This window comes from Neophocaena asiaeorientalis, unplaced genomic scaffold, assembly GCF_003031525.2.
Source record: "Neophocaena asiaeorientalis asiaeorientalis breed wild unplaced genomic scaffold, Neophocaena_asiaeorientalis_V1.1 scaffold202, whole genome shotgun sequence".
NCBI lineage: Eukaryota > Metazoa > Chordata > Mammalia > Artiodactyla > Phocoenidae > Neophocaena > Neophocaena asiaeorientalis.
The window spans coordinates 2,516,451-2,538,376 of record NW_020172627.1 but is presented as its reverse complement, the minus strand read 5'-3'; the positions used below and the strand labels follow the sequence as shown (position 1 = coordinate 2,538,376).

General features: G+C 40.2%; 1 pseudogene; it reads right to left on the bottom strand.

Moving 5' to 3' along the window:
* Positions 1-2,254: 2,254 nt before the first annotated feature.
* Positions 2,255-3,665, bottom strand: LOC112395731 (nuclear distribution protein nudE-like 1 pseudogene; annotated as a pseudogene).
* Between the last annotated feature and the right edge of the window lie 18,261 nt (positions 3,666-21,926).

Sequence of the window (21,926 nt, the reverse complement as noted above, 5' to 3'; positions counted from 1 at the left end):
GACATACTGTGAACAAGTGAGTGCTTTGCTTGCCATTTCTAACGGAAGACTGAGGAAGGAATAAGGAGACCCAAGCTCACAGGGCAAATCAGTGGGCATGCTGGGACCCAAGCCAGCTACAGCAAGAGATTGTTATTTTCTATATTAGTTAAGTAGGTTGGGAAAGGGCTTGAATTTGGATTCAAACCTCAGCATTTACAAGCCGCTTGATTTGGGGCTAGTCACTTTGTTTGAGTGTCAAAATTCTCTCTTGAAAAAATGAGTAGAAGCACATTGGATGCCTCATTAGTTACTATGAGACTAATGAATTGGGATAGTTAGAGAAGGCCTGCGTGACAGAAAAGTTTCATCTTGTTTGCCAACTTCACTCAGCTGCTGGTGGATAACTTCACTGAGGACTCCGAAGGCCTAGTCAGCGATCAGAAGGAAAAAATGCAATGACTGATTAGTGACAATGGCCTCATCATGAAAGTGGTAAATGTGGTTTTGTCCTACTTATTTGCTCTGTTGATTTAAAACAATATTATGTTTCCAGCTGGAGATTAAGGAGGTGTGATAAATCAGCCCAAGATTACACAGCAAATAGGTGGGTGGCAGCGGGTCCAGGACCTCTTAGGGTATCATAAGATTCAACCTCAAAACATGCTCTTGAGAGGTGGAGCCCACAGAACCTTGCAGACAATGTGGATGAATCACATTAGGTCAAGGCAGGTGGCAATGCACCCCACTTCTAAACCCCCACTAACTCTTTCCAAAGAAGTTTCAAAGCTATTAGTTCATCTGAATTAGGTTGTTCAAAAAGGATAATTATTCCAACCACCTCAAGCTTCATTGTTTACTATTTTGTGTGGGCCATGCCAGAAGGAATGGACTGTTGCCTGAGATTCGATCTCATGAATTTTTTTATGCTTTCCAACTTGATAAGTTTCCCCTCTGATTCCCTAGCTGCTAAAAGCCACCAGCTTCAACTATCACTCCCTTATTGCCTTAACGATATCATCCCGGATACCAGCAACTTCTTTGGCTTTAATATCTGCATCTGCTTGGATGTTTTCAGAGTACACTGGAAAAAAAAAAGAAATAAGAGGAAGAGGGTGGAGGAGAAAATAATGATGATATTAATGGCTGCTATTCATTATTCCCAGTCATTGAAATGATCAGTTTTCTCATTTGCAAAATGATTGAGGCAATAGTATGTACCTCTCATAGGGCTGTTGTAGGGCTAAATGAGGTAGTACATGTAAAGCACAAGCACCCCTGACTGATATAGGGTAAGATCCCTAAAGTATTAGATAGCATAGCTTTATAGGTACTTTATTAATATTTTATACAAGATTATCAGTATTACACTGTTTTTATATTCTTTTGCTTAGAGCTTTACTAAGGTAAATTTGTTGTATAAAACTGCATTAACCTAAACTTTAAAATTTGATGAGTTATAATATATGTTTCTTTATATACCATGAAACCATCCTAATGAAGATAATATTTTCTCATACCCCATTGTAATACATGCCTTGTATCACCGTGGCCCAGCACAAACAGTATCATTTTATTTTATTTTATTTTTTTACTTTTTATCTTGGAGATTGGTTGATTTCCAGAACTGGAAACCAAGCCAGGTAAGTTCTGAACAAGAGGCCTCAAGCACCATAGTGTACTGCTGCTGGGTAATTAATACCACCAATAAGCGAGATACCTAAAGCCTGTTGCAAACTGTAAAGCTCTCACCAGGGCAGAATATTGGTGCTGATGCTGTGATGTACGTTGATGCCTGCTTGCCAGCTGCATGCTGGACTCCTCTGGCTGTGCCTATGGCTAAACATTCTAGGAGAACCTGCTGTGTCCTTTTGGCCTCTGGAACTGTTCCAGGTCCTTCCTCTCACCCTTCACTTTGAACTCACTTTCTCCTCAGCTCCCATCCTGCTGCATCTGAGGCCAGACTCTCTTTATCTAGCCTCCTTCTGATGGGTGACCCTGCTTGGCTGGCCTTGAATGGCTTCTGTTTGGCTGTACCTGAAGGCAGTGTTCTCAGGATGGACACCTCTGCCCCAGGCCTCAGCCCATCTTCTGCTCGAGGCTTCTAGCCTCACCAGCCTCCCTTCACACCATAACTCCCAAGTGCATCCTCCATGTACCTGATTGCATCATGGTCTCCCTGTCTGCACCTATGCGTGTGGTCCCTTCTCCACATGAAACACCCTCTCTGGAATATTCTACCTTCTCTTGACTTAATTTCAATTTCTTTTTGGTCTCAGCATCTGAACCTGTGAGCCGAGTTGCTGGCCCTGCAAGGGATCCCACAGTGCCCTGCGTTCACCCATACTGGCCACTTGTCAGATTCCATTATGTCACAGCCTGACAATAAAGGAGCGATTGGAGCCAACGGCACTAGGGCGAGAAGAGAAAATAGGCAGTATTGATATCGCGCAGAGTCCTGGGGCTGGGCAGGGCCCAGTAGCCACCACTGCGTGCAGCCTGCCCTCTGCCAGCCGTGGGGAGGCAGACGGAGGGGCACGAGCTGGGCCCGGGCACCGAGGGGTGAGGCGTGGGTGTCCTGGGTTGTTGCAGGAGGGTGGGAGCGGCCACCTGGAGGCCAGGCACTCACACACTGAGAGGCAGCACACCAGTGCCGGCGCGAGGAGCCCGGGCCAGGAGGAGGAGGGGCCTGGTCAGAGCCCTTTACCGCCCCTCTGTCGAAGAAAGACGAGTGCCCTGATAGAACTTCGTGCCGTTGCTATTCATCACCCCGCAGTTAATGTTCCCTGAAATACAGGATTTTCGTGATGCTTGGGCCTTTGCAAACTTCCTGCCAGCTGCTAATTTGGATTCTAAAGCCCCTATTTCCATCAGCGATCCCACACGATGTTTGGTGCTGATATCCTAGCTGAAGGGGTCAGTGGACCGGTACCAAAACCGTTTGGTATAGATTTCGGTGAAGGAAAACTGTTCTCTGTTCCGTTGCCAACAGGAGTAGCTGGCAAAGAAAGTGATGCTTGGACGGCAGAATCCATCTTTTCCCAGTCTGGAGTTGGAGAACTGGGAGCCAACTTTCTAGTTACTTCCTGTTGTCTTTCCCCAACAGCTAGCTGTTGTCTTAAATCTCTCGCTTCATCCATTAACCTCTGCACAGAGACCAACAAAGATTCCTTTTCATCAAGTTCACTTTTTAAAAATGCACTTCGTTCAATGGCTTGATTTAGCCTTGTTCAAAGTCTTCCAGTGAAACTACCGTTGCCCTTTTTGCTCACTCCAGGTCATCACTGGCCGGCTCCAGCTCTCTCACATACTTACGTAACTGCTGCTTAAAGGCCCCAGTCTGACTTAAATCTTTTTCTAATACTGAGACCTGCTTGTAGCTCTGTGCATATTGATGCCCCAGTTTCTCCTTTAGTGCTTCCACTTCATACTTCAGTCTTGCAAGTCTCTATTTCTTTGTTCAGCCTGTACTGTGCTTCCAACTCTGCTTCTAATTCTTGGCTTCCTTCCTGGAATTCAACTAGCTCATCCTGAGCTTCCTGGAAGCTTTGTTTATACTTCAAGGAAAGTTCCTTCCAGTAAGCAGTTTCCTCCTTTAAACTTGAAAACTCTGGTATATCTTCACCATCCATGATCAAGAAAGCTTCCAATGTGTCAAAAGCGCACGTCCCGCTCTGCTCCACCGACGTCTCGCTCAGCGGGCCTGACCAGGCCCGCCCAGCTGCTTAGCTCCGCCCCACTCCGCAGCCTTGAGCTCAGCTCCGCGCACCTCCGTGCCCTCTCCTCCCCGACACTCAGGGGAGTGCATGGGTGTCCGAGGCCATTCTGTGACGCGCGGAGGCGGGGTTCTGTCACTATTTTTTTTTCAACCATTCTAATAAGTGTGTAGTGATATCGAATTATGGTTTTAATTTGCATATCCCTAATGCCTAATGATTTTAAACATAATGTCATGTACCTATTTGCCGTCTGTATATCCTCTTCAGTGAAGTGTCCGTCCATGTCTTCTGCCCATTTTCTAACTGGGTTTTTTTTCAACTGTTGAATTTCGAGATTTCTTTATATATTCTAGGAACTAGTCTTTTGTCAGATATATTGTTGACAAATATTTTCTCTCAGTCTTTAACTTGTCTTCTCATCCATCGTCATGGCGTCTTTCATTGAACAAATTTTTAAATTTTTGATGATGGACAGTTTATCAATTTTTCCTTTTATGGGTCGCGCTTTTAGTGCCGAGTCTAAAAACTCTTCACCTGGCCCTAGGTCCAGAAGATTTTCTCCTAAGTTTTTTTCCTAAAAATTTAATAGTTTTATCTTCTATATTTAAGTTCACAATTCACTTTGGGTTAATTTACATAAAAGGTATGAGGTTTAGGCTGAGATTCATTTTTTTGCTGATGGATGTACAATGACACCAGCACTAGTTATGGAAAAGGCTATTTTTTTTTTTTTTTTTTTTTTGCGGTACGTGGGCCTCTCACTGCTGTGGCCTCTCCCGTCGCGGAGCACAGGCTCCGGACGCGCAGGCTCAGCGGCCACGGCTCACGGGCCCAGCCGCTCCGCGGCATGTGGGATCCTCCCGGACCGGGGCACGATCCCCTGTCCCCTGCGTCGGCAGGCAGACTCTCAACCACTGCGCCACCAGGGAAGCCCAAAAGGCTATTTTTCTACTACTGAATTGCTTTGGCATCTTTGCTAAAAATCAGTTGGGCTTATTCGTGTGGTTATTTCTGCACTCTCTATTCTGTCCCATTGATCTCTGTGTCTGATCCTCCACCAGTATCACACTCTCGGTTACTGAGCTATTCTTCCATTAAAGTTTTCTTTTTTTTTTTTTTTTTTTTTTTTTTTTAAGAATGTTGTTGTTGGGCTTCCCTGGTGGCGCAGTGGTTGAGAGTCCGCCTGCCGATGCAGGGGACACGGGTTCGTGCCCCGGTCCAGGAAGATCCCACATGCTGTGGAGCGGCTGGGCCCGTGAGCCGTGGCCGCTGAGCCTGCGCGGCTGGAGCCTGTGCTCCGCAACAGGAGAGGCCACAGCAGTGAGAGGCCCACGTATGGAAAAAAAAAAAAAAATGTTGTTGTTCTTATGGGGCCTGTACCTTTCCATATAAATTTTAGAATAAAATTCTCTATGCCTACAAAAATACTGTTGGGATTCTGTTGCGAATTACAGTAAACTTAAACCTCAGTTTGGAGTAAGGCTTTTAGTTTGCTGCGTTTCCCTCCAGTTCCTATTATCCATCCTTCAGAGGTTAGTTGCTGGGGCACAGTGTGACCAGAAGGAATAAAACCTGTTCTCTCCCTTGAGGATGTTCTGCTACTACTTCGTTCTGAGCTGGGAGTGGGCTGGCCATGGTAGCCCTGGATCCCAAAGGCAGCACCAACACCTCCCTGTAACCTGCTCACAAAATCTCTCTGCCCCAGCTACAGGCCACCTGTGAGTGACCTGCATCTGGAGCGGCATTGCCTCATCTCTACTTTATCACTCATAATCCTAGGTGAGGATGGGTCTAAGCCCATTTCATCCCTTGCTCCTCTTGGCAAGAGCAAAACTTCTGACCCCTAAGTATGGTGTAGAATCAACAGAGGCACCGGCTTTAAATGGGTCACTGGAGCTCAGAGACTGAGTAAATCTGTGGCCACCATGACACAGTGACATTGAAAGGGCCCTTCTCTCCATTTTCTTGTCACGATGTAAGTTTTTCCAATTCCTGTGTGAGCCTGGAGAACAAAATTAGTCAGGTAATACTGGGCTGTGAGATGATAACAAATTAACTCCTAAATATCCCTGGCTTAACTCAATGAATATTTCTTTGTTACTTCCAGAAAGTTGCATGTGAATCTGGTGGCCTCCTTTTCTATGGAGCGAAACCATCTGGAAATATGATTTTGAAGCTTACCAAACAGGAAAGAGAGAGCTGGAAAGTGAAGCTGAGACTTTATACCACCTCAGCTCAGAGATGATGTACAGCACTCTTGCTGTGGTTCATTGGCCAGATCTAGTCAAATGACCCCGAACTAACCTCAAGAGTCAGGGAAATAAAATTGCTGTGAATGCTACACATCAATAACAACAAAGACCGAAATTCCTTTCACCTGGAGGTAAAATTGAGTTTGATTTAAAAGAAATGAACTCATCTGACAGTTCCCATGCACGCATTGTGGGGGTGATTTTTTTCCCATGCCATGTGCTGTAGACTGAGCTGCTTTAAGCTGAGGCACGTGAATGATGCAGCTTGAGTCTGTTTCATGCATGTATCCACACAACATTCCCTTCTCCGCTTTGTCTTCTCTAAAATACTCCGAAGAGGGGACAACAGCCAAAAGAAGGATTAGCCCCACATAAAAGTCAGGTTTCAGGTGCTGTCCTCCAGGAGGTGTAAATATCATATTCCAAGACAACTAGGCTGCTGTCTGCTCTACTTCATTTCCAAATGCAATTGATGTCCGTGGACCAGAATCTGAACTTCTGTACGTGAAATTCAGTTGCTGGATTGTGACACAATAAATTAATATTTCTTCAAAAGCCTTAAGGTGTTCATTTAAGGGCATGCCTGTGTCTTTAAAGAGCCGGGTAGAGTCGCAGCAATCTCAGGTGATTCTTTAGGCAGCATTGTTGTTTTCATTATCATTGGAGTTGCTTTCACCTAGTTTTCCTGGGGATGATTGTTTGGGCAAATATGGAGAGATTGAGGAGGGAAATCAAACTTGTATACACGAGGCCTCCCTTGGCTAGAGCTCAGAGGATGACGATCCACCTACACAAATGAAGTGCCCATTGTCTGGGCTTGTGGAAGTGTTCCATTCCAGAAGCGGAGATTGGTGAGCTGGACAAACTCTAAGTTATTTCCAAATACCATTTCCAGTTTTTCTTAAATATCATTCGTTTGGAACATATCTGTTTTTCTTCCTTTCCTTGAACTTGTTTTTCGGTATTAATATCCCTCAGTGTCCAACACAAAGTTCCCAGCATTGGCAACTGCCATTTTGACAGCTGAGGCAGGAGGGAAAAGGGAGCTCTGCTAGGCATTCCTGACTCTCCCTGTCATGACAAATTCTCCGTAGATGGGTTTACTTACAGGCACAGCATCTGAGTGGCCCTAAGTTACATATCTGAAATAAAAATGTTGTTAGTAATGAAGTGTGACTGAGTTTATCTGAGGGTCAGCTCTGCACCTGACACGAGGGGAGGAGGGGTTTGCCACCCTCCACTCAAACCTCCTGGGACCTAGGCCAGCAAGGGGCAGTGTCCTAGAACTTAACATGACAAACGTCTCTGCCACAGGCCAGCTCTGAAGTTGTTGGATCTTCAGTGCCCGGCTCTCAAAGCCAAGTAGTCACACCACGAAGAATCAGTTTGTGAACTTTTCATCCAGATTTCAGTATGCATCAGCCATTGCCAGTTTACCTCTAGTGCTTCTGAAATAGGTGGTGGTGGAGGTGGGGTGTGGGTGTGTGTGCGTATGCATGTGTATGCATACATGTGTATATGTATGTTTATGATACGCACACATGCATCTTTCATGTGTATGCATGAATGCATTCATGTACACGTGTGCACGTGAAAATATGTGTACATCCATACGTGAGTGTGCATACATATGTATATATACATACAGTGTGTGTGTATTTAACACACATCAAATGCTTCGTTGGAGTATTTGTTTGTTTCCTTTATGTTTCAAGTCCGGAAAGAGCATGTTTCCAATCCTGTGTGCAGAAGGGCTCCATGGAACTTATGAACATATAAATCTGAGGCAAGTGAGTCTGATTGAGGAAGCATATTGACCTTGTGATCAATTCCTTTTGTGATCAGTTCCTTTTGACCCTCAAGGGCACCGCATTCCACCAGTGAAATAGAAACTCCGTGGAGTTCTGTCATGTCCCACATCCCCACTCTGAAGGAGGCTGCCCAGTACAACAGGAACAAGGATGTGTTTTTTGGAGATCTGGAAATCGTTACTAAGCTTACATAGATTCTGTTCTCTTCTACAACTAAAAGATCAGTAGGAAAACCATAGAAGGTAATCTCTGGATGTATTCTCTTTGGAGCTCAAGATCCAGCGAAGCTCCTACGGTGGGATTTGAATAATCACACCCAACTGTAGGATGAGGCAGCCCTGGAAGTAATTGGGAACTCTGGGACTGTGTGGGGTTGAAGGGGCAGGTGAGTCTCACAGCGTCCTTTCAATCTTAGGTTTCCCGAGACAAACTATTTTTCTTTGAAGTACCTAGGCATATTTGGTATTTGCAATTGAAAGGGTCTGAGCCCCATTATTTGTGCAATTTGGCCTGGAAATAGAGACCTCAGCACTTCTAGGGTCAGCTGTATGTGAGTGCTGCGGCTCTGCATACCTCATTTCTTCCTGGCCTTCATAAATTTCACTGCTGTCAGCTCAGGTTTTCTTTGTGGGAGCTAACCCAGGCAGTGGCCAGGAAGAGCAGCGTGGGCCAAACTGTCCATTCAAATCTATTTAGCATCTAATACTGAGAAGTAAAGAAACTGAAAGGGGGAAGGAAGATGAGATGCTCTGGTGGAAACCTGCTAAACATTGAAAACATTTGGCAGGAGAACCTCAAATAAATCATCAGTGGTCTGAAACTCACAGGGAGACACTTTGGTCCCTGGAAACCTTGGTGGGGTGAGATATAGGGTAGAGAAGCAAGTCAGTTCTCAGGGAATGTGGTGAAAGCACAGGCACCCTCAGCATCCTTACATAAACCTCCACTGTCTGCACCGCTCAAGTCAGTAATCCACAAATCTCTCATCTGCAAACTTGCTTCTCCACTGCAGTGTTAGAGGGGTCACATAGGGTACCACTGCTGGCTCCCATGGACCGGGGCAGATGCTCCACAACCCTACTGCTGGCCATGCTGCCTCCAGGACCAGCCAGTTCTAGAATCATTCTCCCTGAGTGCAGTGCACCCACTGAATCGAGAGACACATCAGCTGTATGAGTAGGTTAGATGATTTCCACTTCTCCTGAAGCACAGATAACCATACTGCCTTGCACTTAAAGACAGGGATAGTGGCAGTAATGAAACTAACTAATATTTATTGAATTCTGTATGTTCCTCCCTACATAACTAAATATAATTCACTTTATTAAATACTCATTAAAAACTCTGATTTTCTAGAATCTATCCTTGAGGGTCTAAACAGATTGGGAGGTCTTTATCTCCAGTATACAGTAGCGCTGACCCTGTGTTAGAGTTGTTTAATGAAGAAGTGAACACTAGCTAGTTTTCCAATAAAAAACAGCAGGACACCATATTTACTAGCAGTCATATTTAGAAAATAAAAATAAACAAGTGAAATTAATGTTACTATATTTTATTTGGGCCAATGTCTAAAATATTATCATTTCAACACATTATCAATATAGAATTATCAACAGATACTTTACATTCTTTTTTCAGTATTTTACACTGCATTTACACATCTCAATTTAGACTAGTCACATTTCAAGGGTGGGTAGCCTTTTATGCTTTACAAAGATAATTACACTGGGAGTAGTATTCTAGATGGACAGTTTTATTTTTTCTTTTACTACACGAAAAATGTCGTTTCATTGTATTTTGGCTTCTCTGGTTTCTGACAAGAAATCTGCTATTATTTATATTGTTGGTCCTATGGATATAATTTTTTCCTCCCATCTGGTAATTTTAGGAATTTCTCTTTTTACCTGGTTATAACAATCTGATTATAAAATCTGTGATTTGACTATCATATGTCTTGATGTGATTTTCCTTGTGTTTCTCCTTAGTTAGGGTTCACTGATTTTACTGGACCACTGGGTTTATAGTTTTCATCAAATCTGTAAAACGTTCTGTCATTTATGTTTTCAAATATTTTTCTGTCCCTCCTTCTAAATCCTTCCCTTATTCAAATTACCCATGTTAGACCATTTCATATTGTATCATGGCTCACTTAATCTCTTTTATTAACAGTCTTTATATCCTCTATGTGCTTACATTTGTATTGTTTATGTTGCTTTGTCTTCAGATCTACTTATCCTTTATTTTGCAGTGTCAAATATGCAACTATTCCTACCCAGTGAAACTTTCATTTCAAATATTGCATTTTTCATGCCTAGAATTTCCAGTTCATTCTTTCTTATATCTCCCATATCTCACACCATGATGACATTTTCTTTAAACCCTTGAGCATATTTATAATACTTGCTTTAATGCCCTTACCTGCTAATTCCATCATCTCTGTTATCATTCCTCAATGATGACATATATTGATTAATTTTTCTTCTAATGATGAGCTCTATTTTTCTGTTTCTACACATGTATAGTAATTTTTAACACGTATAGTAATTTTTAATTGGGTGTCAGACATTGTGAATTTTGTTTTTTAGTTCTCCAGATTTTCTTGTATTTCTTTAATGAGTGTCCACTTTTTTCTGTAAGGCAGTTAAACTACTTATAGAGTAGCTCAACCCCTTCATGTCTTATTTTTAAAGATTTTCTAGGTTGGGGCTTGAGGAACTTAGTTTACGCAAGGAATTCTTTAGTCCCATTTCTAGGAGTTGACGCTTCTGAGATCTCTATTAAATGACCCATCTATTCAACAAGATCTTTCCACTCCAGGTAGTGAAAAATGGGGAGATTTCCAAGACCTGTGCAAGCTGTAGGGAATTGTTTATCTTACAAGTTCCCTATAATTATTCCTTTCTGGCAGTTGTGTTTTTGCCTGGACTCATAAAGTTTTGCCATACACACATTTAGATTGGTATTCAGCCAAAGACTCAACGCAGCCTACTGGAGTGCTTTCACTGTGTAACTCCTTATTTTACGGTACTTTGTTCAACAAATTCTAGCTGACTTAGTCTTCCTGAACTCAAGAGACAGCTAGCCTCTGTCTGAGTTTTTCCTTCCTATGCTGTTGTCTAGAACTTACTTCCAGCCAGAAGGCCAGGGGGATCATCGGGCTTAGCTCCTTTTCTTTTCTCTTTTCTCAGATGTCATAGTCTGGCACTGCTTATTGTCCAGTGTGATGCCTTATATATTTTGCCCAGTTTTCTAGTTTTTTTAAATGGCATAATTAAAGTCACTTCTTCATGGTTGAATGCAGGAGTAGTTTTCTTTAACTCAACCCCCCCTTTTAAACTTCTTCTAGCAATATCAGTTAAATTATTATTTTGATATGATGATTAAAATGTTATTATACACATTAAAATAAGTATATTTAGTAAAATAATGTCATAATTATTAAAACTATGAATTGGTATTGAATACCAATTGCTATCTTCTTGAGGCTCACTAGGGACATAAATACCATATTTTAGGAAATTCTATATAAAAATTTTTAAGTTTTTAAGACAAAGTCAGCATTTTATATAATAGCAGGGCCTAAATCAAGGATGAGATTACCCCTGAGTCACTTAATTGAGGGAAAAAACGTTTAAGACCAAGAACCAAGAGAAGTGGGAGATAGGATCTGGCCTTTCTTATTTTCATCAAGGTAAAGATTAAGGTCTTCTGAATCTGTTCCTTATTTTTATTAGATGAGTTAGGCCAGGTACTAGGGTGTAAACCAAGACACGGGGTCTGCTATTCCAGGCTTTTGGGATTAGAAGGTAGACCTGTCCTGTGACAGCAAGTGGTATAAACATAAACAGTATCTAATAGAACAATCCTGGACTTTCTAAGAGTTTCAAGAGGAACTTCTGTATTCCTCATGTGATGTGTTCTGTATTCCTCATGTGATGTGTATGTATTCCTTGGGTTTGCCCTTAGTATTTTGGAAAGACTTTTGAATAAATCAGTCTACCTAGCTATTTTTAGAGGTTCCAAGGTCTAAGATTGATCATAAGTGAAAAGATAACATTGGGCCAGCTTCAGGCATAAGAAAGGATCCCAATGATCAGGTGAGGTTAAGAGCTATGATTGGGACTAAGCAATCACCTGTCCTTACCCACTTGAGATATTCCTTGTCTAGCAAGACTTGAAGGGGCTGAGTTAAATTATGAAGCAAGACTTTCCTGTTATTAAGCTTGCATTTGTGTTCTTACAGTGACTTGAGTCTCTTGAATACTCAGATATGAGTTTGTAAGAACAGCATCAAAATGGGGGGAGGGTATTGGGGTGAAATGTAATGATTAAATGAAGGGACAAAACCTATCATCCTAATGAAGAAAGATTTCAGAGTTAGAAGAAATATGTGAGTTCAACCCCTCATTGATTTCTTTAATCTTCACAACAAAATCCCTCCTAAATATTTCAAGCGTAGGGGAGGTGGAGTGATAAACTAGTCACAATGTTGTGTAATTTACTAATATTCCTCCCTGAATCTGTTTACAAATAATGCATAGTTCACTGGGTTCCTTTGAGTTTTAAAGGAGTAAATAAAATAGTGTATGGGTTATAGAAGGTATCCAAAATGTTAATTACCTTTCTTCTTCCTGTCCAATGACAGGAAACTCTCTGTTCTCTGAGGAAATATCCTTTGTTTTTGGATATGGTATTAGTCTCCTGTTGCTGTCATAACAAATTACCACAAATTGAGGGGTTTAGACAGTATACATTTATTATTTTATAGTTCTGTAGATCAGAGTTCTGGAGATCAGAGCTATCTTATAGCTCTGTAGGTCAGATCAGATCTCTCTGACCCACTCTTCTGCCTCTCTTCCACTTTTAAGGATTCATTTTATTAGATTGGGCTCAACTAGACAATGCAGGATAATCTTCCCATCTCAAGGTCCATAATCTTAATCTTATCGTTGAAGTCCCTTTTTCTGTGTAAGGTAACATACACAGGTTCTAGGGATTAGGTGTGAACATCCTTGGGAGAGGTATTATTCTGCTTACCTGAGATACCTCTCTGAGACTTTCATCTACTGATATTACTTGGATTTCTTATAATTCATTTTGTTGCAAAGCAATGTTTTAAAAGCAAGAGTAGTATCCAACACCATCTATTTTGCAACCTGTCAGTTCTTCACTACATTATCAATGTCCCTCTTGAAGTAATAAATTTTATTTTCAGAAATGGGCTACATAATGGATGATGATAACTGCCGTTTACGTGAATGTTTATATGTAACACACATAATCTGATTCAATCTTCATGATATCCCCATAATTATCATTTTATGGATGAGGACGCATCGTAAACATTTAATAAATGATCGCTATTATTATTATGATTGCTATTATTACTATTATTACTATTATTCATTATTTCAAATGAAATCTTAGAAAACAAGGGTTTTTTTAATAGATTTATTTTATTTATTTATTCATTTATGTTTTGGCTGTGTTGGGTCTTCCGTTGCTGTGCACTGGCTTTCTCTAGTTGCCGAGAACGGGGGCTACTCTTCGTTGCGGTGTGACGGCTTCTCATTGCGGTGGCTTCTCTTGTTGTGGAACATAGGCTCTAGGTGCACAGGCTTCAGTAGTTGTGGCACACGGGCTTCAGTAGTTGTGGCTCGCGGGCTCTAGAGCGCAAGCTCAGTAGTTGTGGAGCACGGGCTTAGTTGCTCCGCGACATGTGGGATCTTCCTGGACCAGGGCTCAAACCTGTGTCCCCTGCATTGGCAGGCAGATTCTTAACCACTGTGCCACCAGGGAAGCCCCCAAACAAGTTATTTTTAATAACAGTAAATTCTAAGTAGCACCATCAATTAACAGTTTTGTCTTCCTAATTTATAAAACAGTAATGGTCACAAAAGTCCTCAAATCTTCCAGTAAATAGGTAAATTTCTCAAAGTTATACAGGCCTGCACTCTTATTTGACAGACATTAGAGACTTTAGTCTGTTTCTTTCAGAGCTCTAAATCATTCTGTCTGGTGTCCTACTCTTTGGACCTTCCCCTTTACTTTGAGATTTCCTGAGTCCATCTCTCAAGCTGCCTCTTTTGCTCCAGTAACCTCACCTGAATACCCCTTACTTGTACATATCACAGGATTATCTCTCTTTTTATCTAACAGGTAATAATCATTAGCTTTTTGTTGCATGAAAATGACTTGAACCCTCTGCTTAGGTAATGCTTGACTTCCCTTCAAATTTCATACAATAAAACATTCCAGATATGCCTGCCATTTCATTTTACATCTTAGTGAGAGCTTTTTTTTGGCTTGTGGAGACTTTGGCTTACAGCTCAAGAAGTAGAGTTTTTTTTAGTTTAATTTAAATAATCTTTTCCCACCACTTAAGACAGCATTATTCAAAGTAGAGATGTACTGTAGAAAGGAATTTTGTTATTACAATGTGAAAGTAGTTGACGTATATCAAAGATATTCCAAATCCACAGACAATTAGAAAATGCTGGAGCCGCTGGAGCCACTGTAGCAAAAACCTCCACATCTTCCACAGGCCCAGTGGTCAAGTGAAGAGTGTCAGGAGGTACAGCCCAGAGCACGTTTACTCATTTCTCTTTTCCCTAAAGCTTTCACCAGATACCTCATCTATTACAAACTGACCTTTTCAGGCCAGAAATCACAGTCACAGTGTCCTCCTTCAAAGGGGGCTTATGACCCAAAAGCTGCCAAACTCTGTTGTTGAGCTGGAAGTGTTCTCATAAGAAAGCCCTCGGGTGGTGGGTAGTGTGGGAAATGACAAATACAGGCAGTCGGATAGTTTTTGAGCTATTTGTGTGGTTCTTAAGGTACTACAAATGTATAAGAATAGTTCAGCTTTAACTTTTATAATAATTCTTCAAAATAGACAAGATATGGTTTGAGCCACCCTAAGAATGACCACAGTGACCCCCAGACTTGGTACCTTAATTACAGTGATATTACCTCTTAGTCTGGACATCTGAGGACCCCACAGGGCATTGGGTGGGGAGTCATTTTCACCTAATTATTTCTGAGCCACATTTACAGATGGGACAATGATAATGTTCAAGATCTGAGTAGACATGCTGTTTTGTGTACAAGATGGAAGATTAACTTATCCTTGTATAAGGACAAAATTTTTCAACAGAGTATGTGAAGAGTATGTTTTTCCTCCATTAAAAGGAAAAAAAAGAGATCTGCCCCAAGCAACAACTTACAAGGAAGTCTGCTGATGAAGGAAGGATACACAAAACTAGAGTGGATGAGACTCTGCTGGCCACCCTATCAGAGGCAGAAAAGGTTGCCAACTATGGGAGAAGAGTTTGGGCCCAAGGAAGCCACAATCACACATACAGCTGCTTAGTGGAAAGTCAGGGAGATGGAGAGAGTTCTGGAGCGCCAGGCTGATGAAGCCAAGGCTCTTGCTGTCCTCACGTGAGAAAGCTCCCTGGCCCACCCCAAGCTATGTTGGCAGTCTCCTCTTGAAGTTATTTGCCCAGATCCTTATGATGCTTTCTTCCAGTAGCCAAATATAAAGATCTAGTCTTGCTTTTCATTGCCTGGAAGATGGCTTTTCTGAGCCTCCCATCATGCATATATTGTTACTCTTGATGGTGTTCTACAGGCCACTGAGGTTCTATTTTTTTTTTTTATTCTCTTTTCTTTCTACTCCACACACTTGATAATCTCTATTGACCTATCTTCTAGCTTATTAATATTTTGTTTTCAGTTCAAATCTCTTTTTAAGCCCCTCTAGTGATTTTTTTTTCAGTTATAATATTGTTCAATTCCAGAATTTCTATCTAGTTTTTTAAAATAATTTCTGTATTTTTACTGATATCCTGTATTTGATGAGATGTTATTGTCATACTTTTTAGTTCTTTAGATATGGTTTCCTTTAATTCTTTGGAAATATTTATAATACCTTATTTTAAATCTTTTTCAACTAAGTCTATGAGGGACATTTTCTGTTGGCTGCCTTTTTTATTACTGAGTGTATGATATATTTACCTGTTTCTTTGCATATCTTATAACTTTTTTGTTCTTGAAAACTGGATATTTTAGATATCATGTTCTAACAATTCTGGTACCAGATAGTTCCACCCACCCCGCAACATTTGTTTTTGTGGCTGGTTTGTTGCTGTTTTTTTTTTTATTGTTGTTATTATTTTTCCTTGTTCCTGCTTATTTATTTAGTGAATTTCCTGAATGAGTTCTGTATTTCCTTCGATGTATAGCCTCTGAATTTTCAAGTATATTTTTCTTTTAAGTTTTTGTTTTTATTTTTAAGTCTGCCTTCTTAGAAATCATACCTGGGTCGGTATAATTTAGTGGTCAGCCAATGATTGGTCAGAAGTTTATTATTCTTTATATTATATTCTTTATATTCTTTTATTATTCTTCCCTTCTACCCTTTGTCAAGGCTATCTGTGTAAGAAGGCGTATCTTAAAACTTCAGGCAGTTTACAAGACAACCTTAGCTTCCACTTTCACTTGAGCAGGGCCTCAAGGTCAACCAGAGATGACTGTCTCTTGCCTTCTCCTTTCCCTGGTCTTTCCTAGTCAGACACACAGCCTTATGCATATGCGTCGTCTTATATATCCTCAGGAATATGTTGGAGCTTCTCAAAGTTCCATGTGGTTGTCTTGTTCTCCAGCATTATCTCTTAAATTCCTAGTCTGGCTCTAGTTTACCCCAAATGAGATCACAGCCTTAGGCAGCTGAGATATTGAAAGCAGTTTGCTATTGTTCAACTAGGGGAGTAGGTTCCCTTCATCTCCCTTAGCTAACCTCTGAGTCGAACTGCTTAACCCCACACTCTGAAAATAGAGATTTTCCAAGGAACTGCAAGTTTGGGATAAATCTTAACTGTTCTTTGTGGATGGTCCATTTAGTGGACCTCGAGAGGCTGTCAGATCTCTCCATTGTTGGCAAAGCTGCCAGCTTTGGTTCTCATGTCACTGAGCAACGCAGGAAGAGGGGATAAAACGTCACAAGTTAAAGTTAAAATGTCACAGACCCTGCTGCTTTACCCAGTTTCAGTTGTGACCGCATTGTCTTACCAAAGTACAGTAGTTTCCAGTTGGTACAGTTGCAAATACAGTTTGGGGCTCCATTTATGGTTTTAGTTAAGAGCCAGAGTTCTGAAATGGTTGATTTTAGTTGTTTTGCTTATATTTTTAGAGGGAGAATGAGTTCAACTGGACCCTCAATTCACCATTCAGGAAGCTGAGACCTCAATCTACTTTTAACATCTTTTTTTTTTTTTTTCAATCTACTTTTAAAAGAAAGACATTTTGGGCCCATAATAGGAATTCACTTTTTTAAATTAATTAACTGATTGATATTTATAATAAAAATTTTAATTAAATAAAATTTTAGAAAGTGAAATTCGTGCCATAACAAAAGTAAGAAAATAACACTATCAACAAACCTAGATTAAAGGAAAGAGATTTTTCTTTCCTTTTTCAAAATAACACTGTGAACTTCAGGGTAATTGGCTTTTTGATTAGCCGCTGAAAGTCACTGATATTTGAATGATATTTAGTTTGGAAGAATAAGACACCCTGGAGAACAGACTTTTTGAATGACAAAGGCTCACTCCTTGACTAAACTTAAGTCAAGTTCCTATGAGTCTTCTTTCTGATTAGGTCTTTACCTTGGGCTCTGTTCTTGGCCCTCTTATTCCAGTTTCAGCAAGAATACTGCTTAGTCAGTTTAGTGAAAATCCCTCACCCTTGATATCGTATCACCCTGGCCTGCCTAAAATCCTGTTAAGTCAGCTTGGCAAAGAATTACCTACCTCTTAGTAATTCCATCCATGGACAATGCTCCCACCTTTCTCCATGGCTATAAATCCCCACTTTTCCTTATTTCTTAGTTGAGTCTGATCTCTCTCTCCTACTACAAAACCCCATCATTGTAGCCGCCTTAAATAAAGTCTTTCTTGCCATCTTTAACAATTGTCATGATAAATTTTTTCTTTAACAGGAACAGTCTGAAGAGTTATATACATCAGGAAATAGCTGTACGTGACTACTTTATAGCTGTTTCTGCAAGAAAAATTTGTTCCTTTTCCTGGCCACCTCTTATTCTGCCAATGCCTCATAAAATACAGACATGAAACATAAATATCCCCAACCATTAGGCAGTGATTCAGCACAATATGGAAGATAATTAAACTGCACTTTGCCATCTCTGCCTTGACTCCAACAATTGTTCACATGTAGAGAACCACTTACGCCTAGCACCACAAGCCACTTTCCCTCCCTAAATCCCTCATGGACCACCAACGGCAATGAAAATGTACGGTGCAAAAGACATTTTCAAAACAGATGAACTTCAAATTAGGCATTGGTGTGCCTGTAAGTGGTGTGAAAATGAAATTATCCAGAAAGAAATTTGTACCTTTAGTGAACTCCAGAATGTATAATAAATTCTATGCATTGGCAAACTTCAATGCAAGGTTTTTGGAAAGAGTACATTTAGGAACATCAAAACTACTGGGCTGCTTGGCTTAGAGTTCTTGAGGACTGCTTTAATGATGACCCAAGCACTCCCCATTCCTGAAGACAATTTAACATACAACTCAACTCTACGTGTGAAAAGCTTTCCCTCTCCTCCTCCAGCCAAACTCTTGTGAAGGAATATGGAAATAGCCCAGCATGTCTCCTTAGGGTCAAAAGAAAAACATTTGTAAATGTTTTTTTCCACCACCCAAGTCATCTGAGACTCTCACTGGGGCTGCTTATAAGGAAAAAGAACAAGAGAACAATTACTCTGTCCAAGGCTAAGACAGGAACCCATCAAAATGGGTGCCTTCTCTCTAATTCACTCCTGGAAATATTAACTTTATGAAATATGCTGTCAGATGTTTATTCCACTAATAAAATATAGATGAGGCTGTGTTGTCATAAAGCACTCCACCATCCTCCTTCCTTAATACACATATGCATACGTACTCATGTTTGTGCACACACACATACACACAGACAGATTAAACATGACAGATGTATTGGTTAGTTCTCCCCAAAACTGTGATGTGATATGGAGATCAGGAAGATGGTGTGGCTATTTCTTATTGAATATTAAGATATAAAAAGAAGCTGTGGCATATCCTTGGACAAGAAAATAAAGAATCTTTCTTTATTTCTTAAATAATTAGAGTGTGTCCAGTGCGTAACTGACAATGTGAGGTTACAAAGGCACAGCGCTTCCCTTTCAGGAGCTTGTTACTTTAATTGGGATAGAGAGACATGGAAGGAAAATCCGTTAAACATCCAGGTAATTGGAACGCAAAAGCCAACATCTCAAGGCCATAAGAAAGCTGAAAAACATGAAGGGGTTTGTCAGATGCTCTGTTCCTCCTCTTGCCATAATCAATTCTGAACCCGGCGCTAGCATCCTCTTACTGGCCAACTTCCCTGACCACCAGGTAGACTCTCCTTCTTTCCAAGGGTGGCTTTACCAGAAGAGAAAATCTTTTCACCTTCCTGCTCCATCTCTGGGTAAATGAGGACCAATATTTTGAGTTGTCTCTTTGTACTCAGATGAAGCTATGAACCTGGCCAGAGGCAAGAATTTTCGATGTATCAGTCTCCTTGCATTAGGATCAAACAATTTACGGAGTATTGCTCTAGACGATTAAGTCCCAGTTTGACAGTTCTAAAATGGTGAGAAAGAGACGGGGCTCAACAACAGGGACTTGAATTTCTCTGGGACTTTATTTTTGGTCCATCAAGACCCTGTATAAGAAATTTCCTCTGCCTGCTTTGGATAAAGTCAACTCAAAGCCAAGCCAGAAAGGCTTGGCTTACCCTCACAGGGAGAATTAACAGTCCTTCTGAGATCCCATCATAACCATTATGAGATTCTATCATAACATATTATTACAGGCATTGCCTTATATAATTTGTTATCTACTAAATTATAATTCCCTCAAAAGTAGGGATTTGTGCCCTATTAGAATCAGCATAGTAATAAAAACAATGATAAGCTTATCTTTATTGAGTTCTTACTATGTATCTTTATGGTGAATTACATGTATTATGGTATAGTATACTTTCTAAAGATGGTTGCAATATTGTTAGCCATCCTACACCCACTTTTGCAGTGTGCTGTAGCCATTATCCCATCTAATTAACCTAATCTAATTAACCTCCTATTCAATCTGAACTGGTCTTAGTGACTCACCTGTAATCAACCTATTGAAGCGGAATGGATGCTGCATCTCTTCTGGGGCTGACACTGAAGAAGACTTACAACTTCAGTCTCGGTCTCTTTGAATACTCTCTATTGGGACACCTTCTCTTGAAATCTAACTCCCATTCGGTGGGAAGTCCAAGCCACATGGAAATTCCAAATGCAAACACTTTAGTAGACAGTTGCATATGAGCCCCCTACCCCTCTGAGTGATCCAAGAGTAGGTGCCAGTCTTGAGAGCAAAGACACCTTCAGATTTTTCCAGCCTCAGGCATTTGAGTCTCCCTGAGACATTGCACACTGTGCTTTATCTGAATTCCTAACCCACATTTCCAGAAAGCATAATGAATGATATTCAATTCATGTTACTAGGTTTAGAATGGGTTTGTTACAAAGTAACAGATGACCAAACCCTTTACTGTGCTATGAAGGCAGGCACTCTTACCATCCCTAATACAGACACAAATAAATTGAGACTCTAAAAGGTTAGTGAAAATATTGATGACCAAAAAACATTGATTGAGCCCTTCTATGTGTCAGGAACTTTCTGTAGATCTCATTTAACCCACATAAAGCTCTATGAGGTAAGTGATTTTTTTTTTAAGATCATACTTTAAATATGAGGGAATTGATGCTGAAAGAGATTAAGTAACTGCCCCAAGGATACACTGTGGGCCATGAGAAGATCAGGATTTGAACCCAAAGAGTCCTTTCTGGAGACTGAGGGCTTTAACCATTATACCAAAAATATATGCACCAATTAATTAGACAAATAAAATAGTTGATGAGTAATACAGCATGAGCAACAGCATATGTCTGACTTCATTAGCAGTATGTGGTATGGTGACTGACATGTAAGAGAAAGGTGTTAATAAGTCTGGACCTGGACATTGTAAACAGACAGAGAAACAAGAAGCTGATGACTGACATTGTGACATTAGATAACAGATCTAATATAAAAATGGTATTCTTGAGGAAGAAAAAATATGAACAACAAAAGCAAAATAACAAAAAAGAACAAAGGGCATGACTGTGAATACAAAAAGAAAGTCAAAAACAGAATCACCATTCTTTTTTAAGCGAAAAGTAGAACTATCTCCTAGGCACAATTGAACTGATAAAAAGCAAAATTTTGCATATAAGATTAAATTTGAAAATCTCACTTGCCTCCAGGAATTAACATAGGTTACTATAAAGGAACAATGATAACAGCAAAAGCCACAGAATTCTCAGACTGTTTCACTACAACAGCAAATTGCAGAAAACAATAGAGTTAGAAACACTGTACTTGGAGGAGAAAATATTTCAACTCACATTGCAATACATAGCCAAGCTGTTATTCATGAATAAGAATGACCTAAATATATTTTCAAATACATAATGATTCAGAAACATACAACCCATTTGAAGATGAGTCAGGAGTCAAAATAAAGAAATCAAGCCAATGCAAAGCCAGTTAAGCAAAAATTTACCTAAACAGTTTTGCAGAATCAGCTTTATAAAACTGATCAGTAGCAATCATACTTTCAAAAGCACAAATGTAAAAGATACTATTTAATATACAAACAGTAATTTAATGATAATAACTTGGAGTCAAAACACTAGATTGTAATAACAAATAGAGGAAGTGGAACATTGGCATATCACATAGTAGCAAAGAAAAAAGACCCTACAATCAAATCGAGCATTATGGGTTCAAGTTGTGGCTCCACCATTAAAATGTACTTAACTCCTCTGAGTCTCAGTTTCCCAATTTATAAACGGTTATATAAAGCTATCACTTGTGGCAAAATATTGGAAGAAGAATTCAATTAGATAATTTACATAAATGTCTTACAGTATAGTAAGTACTAAATTAAGACCAGCTATTGTAGTTGGGTTTTAAATTTCTATTAAAACTCATATTTGAAAAGGATCTTGAGATTTCATTAATGGATACTGCTTGGTTTCCTCC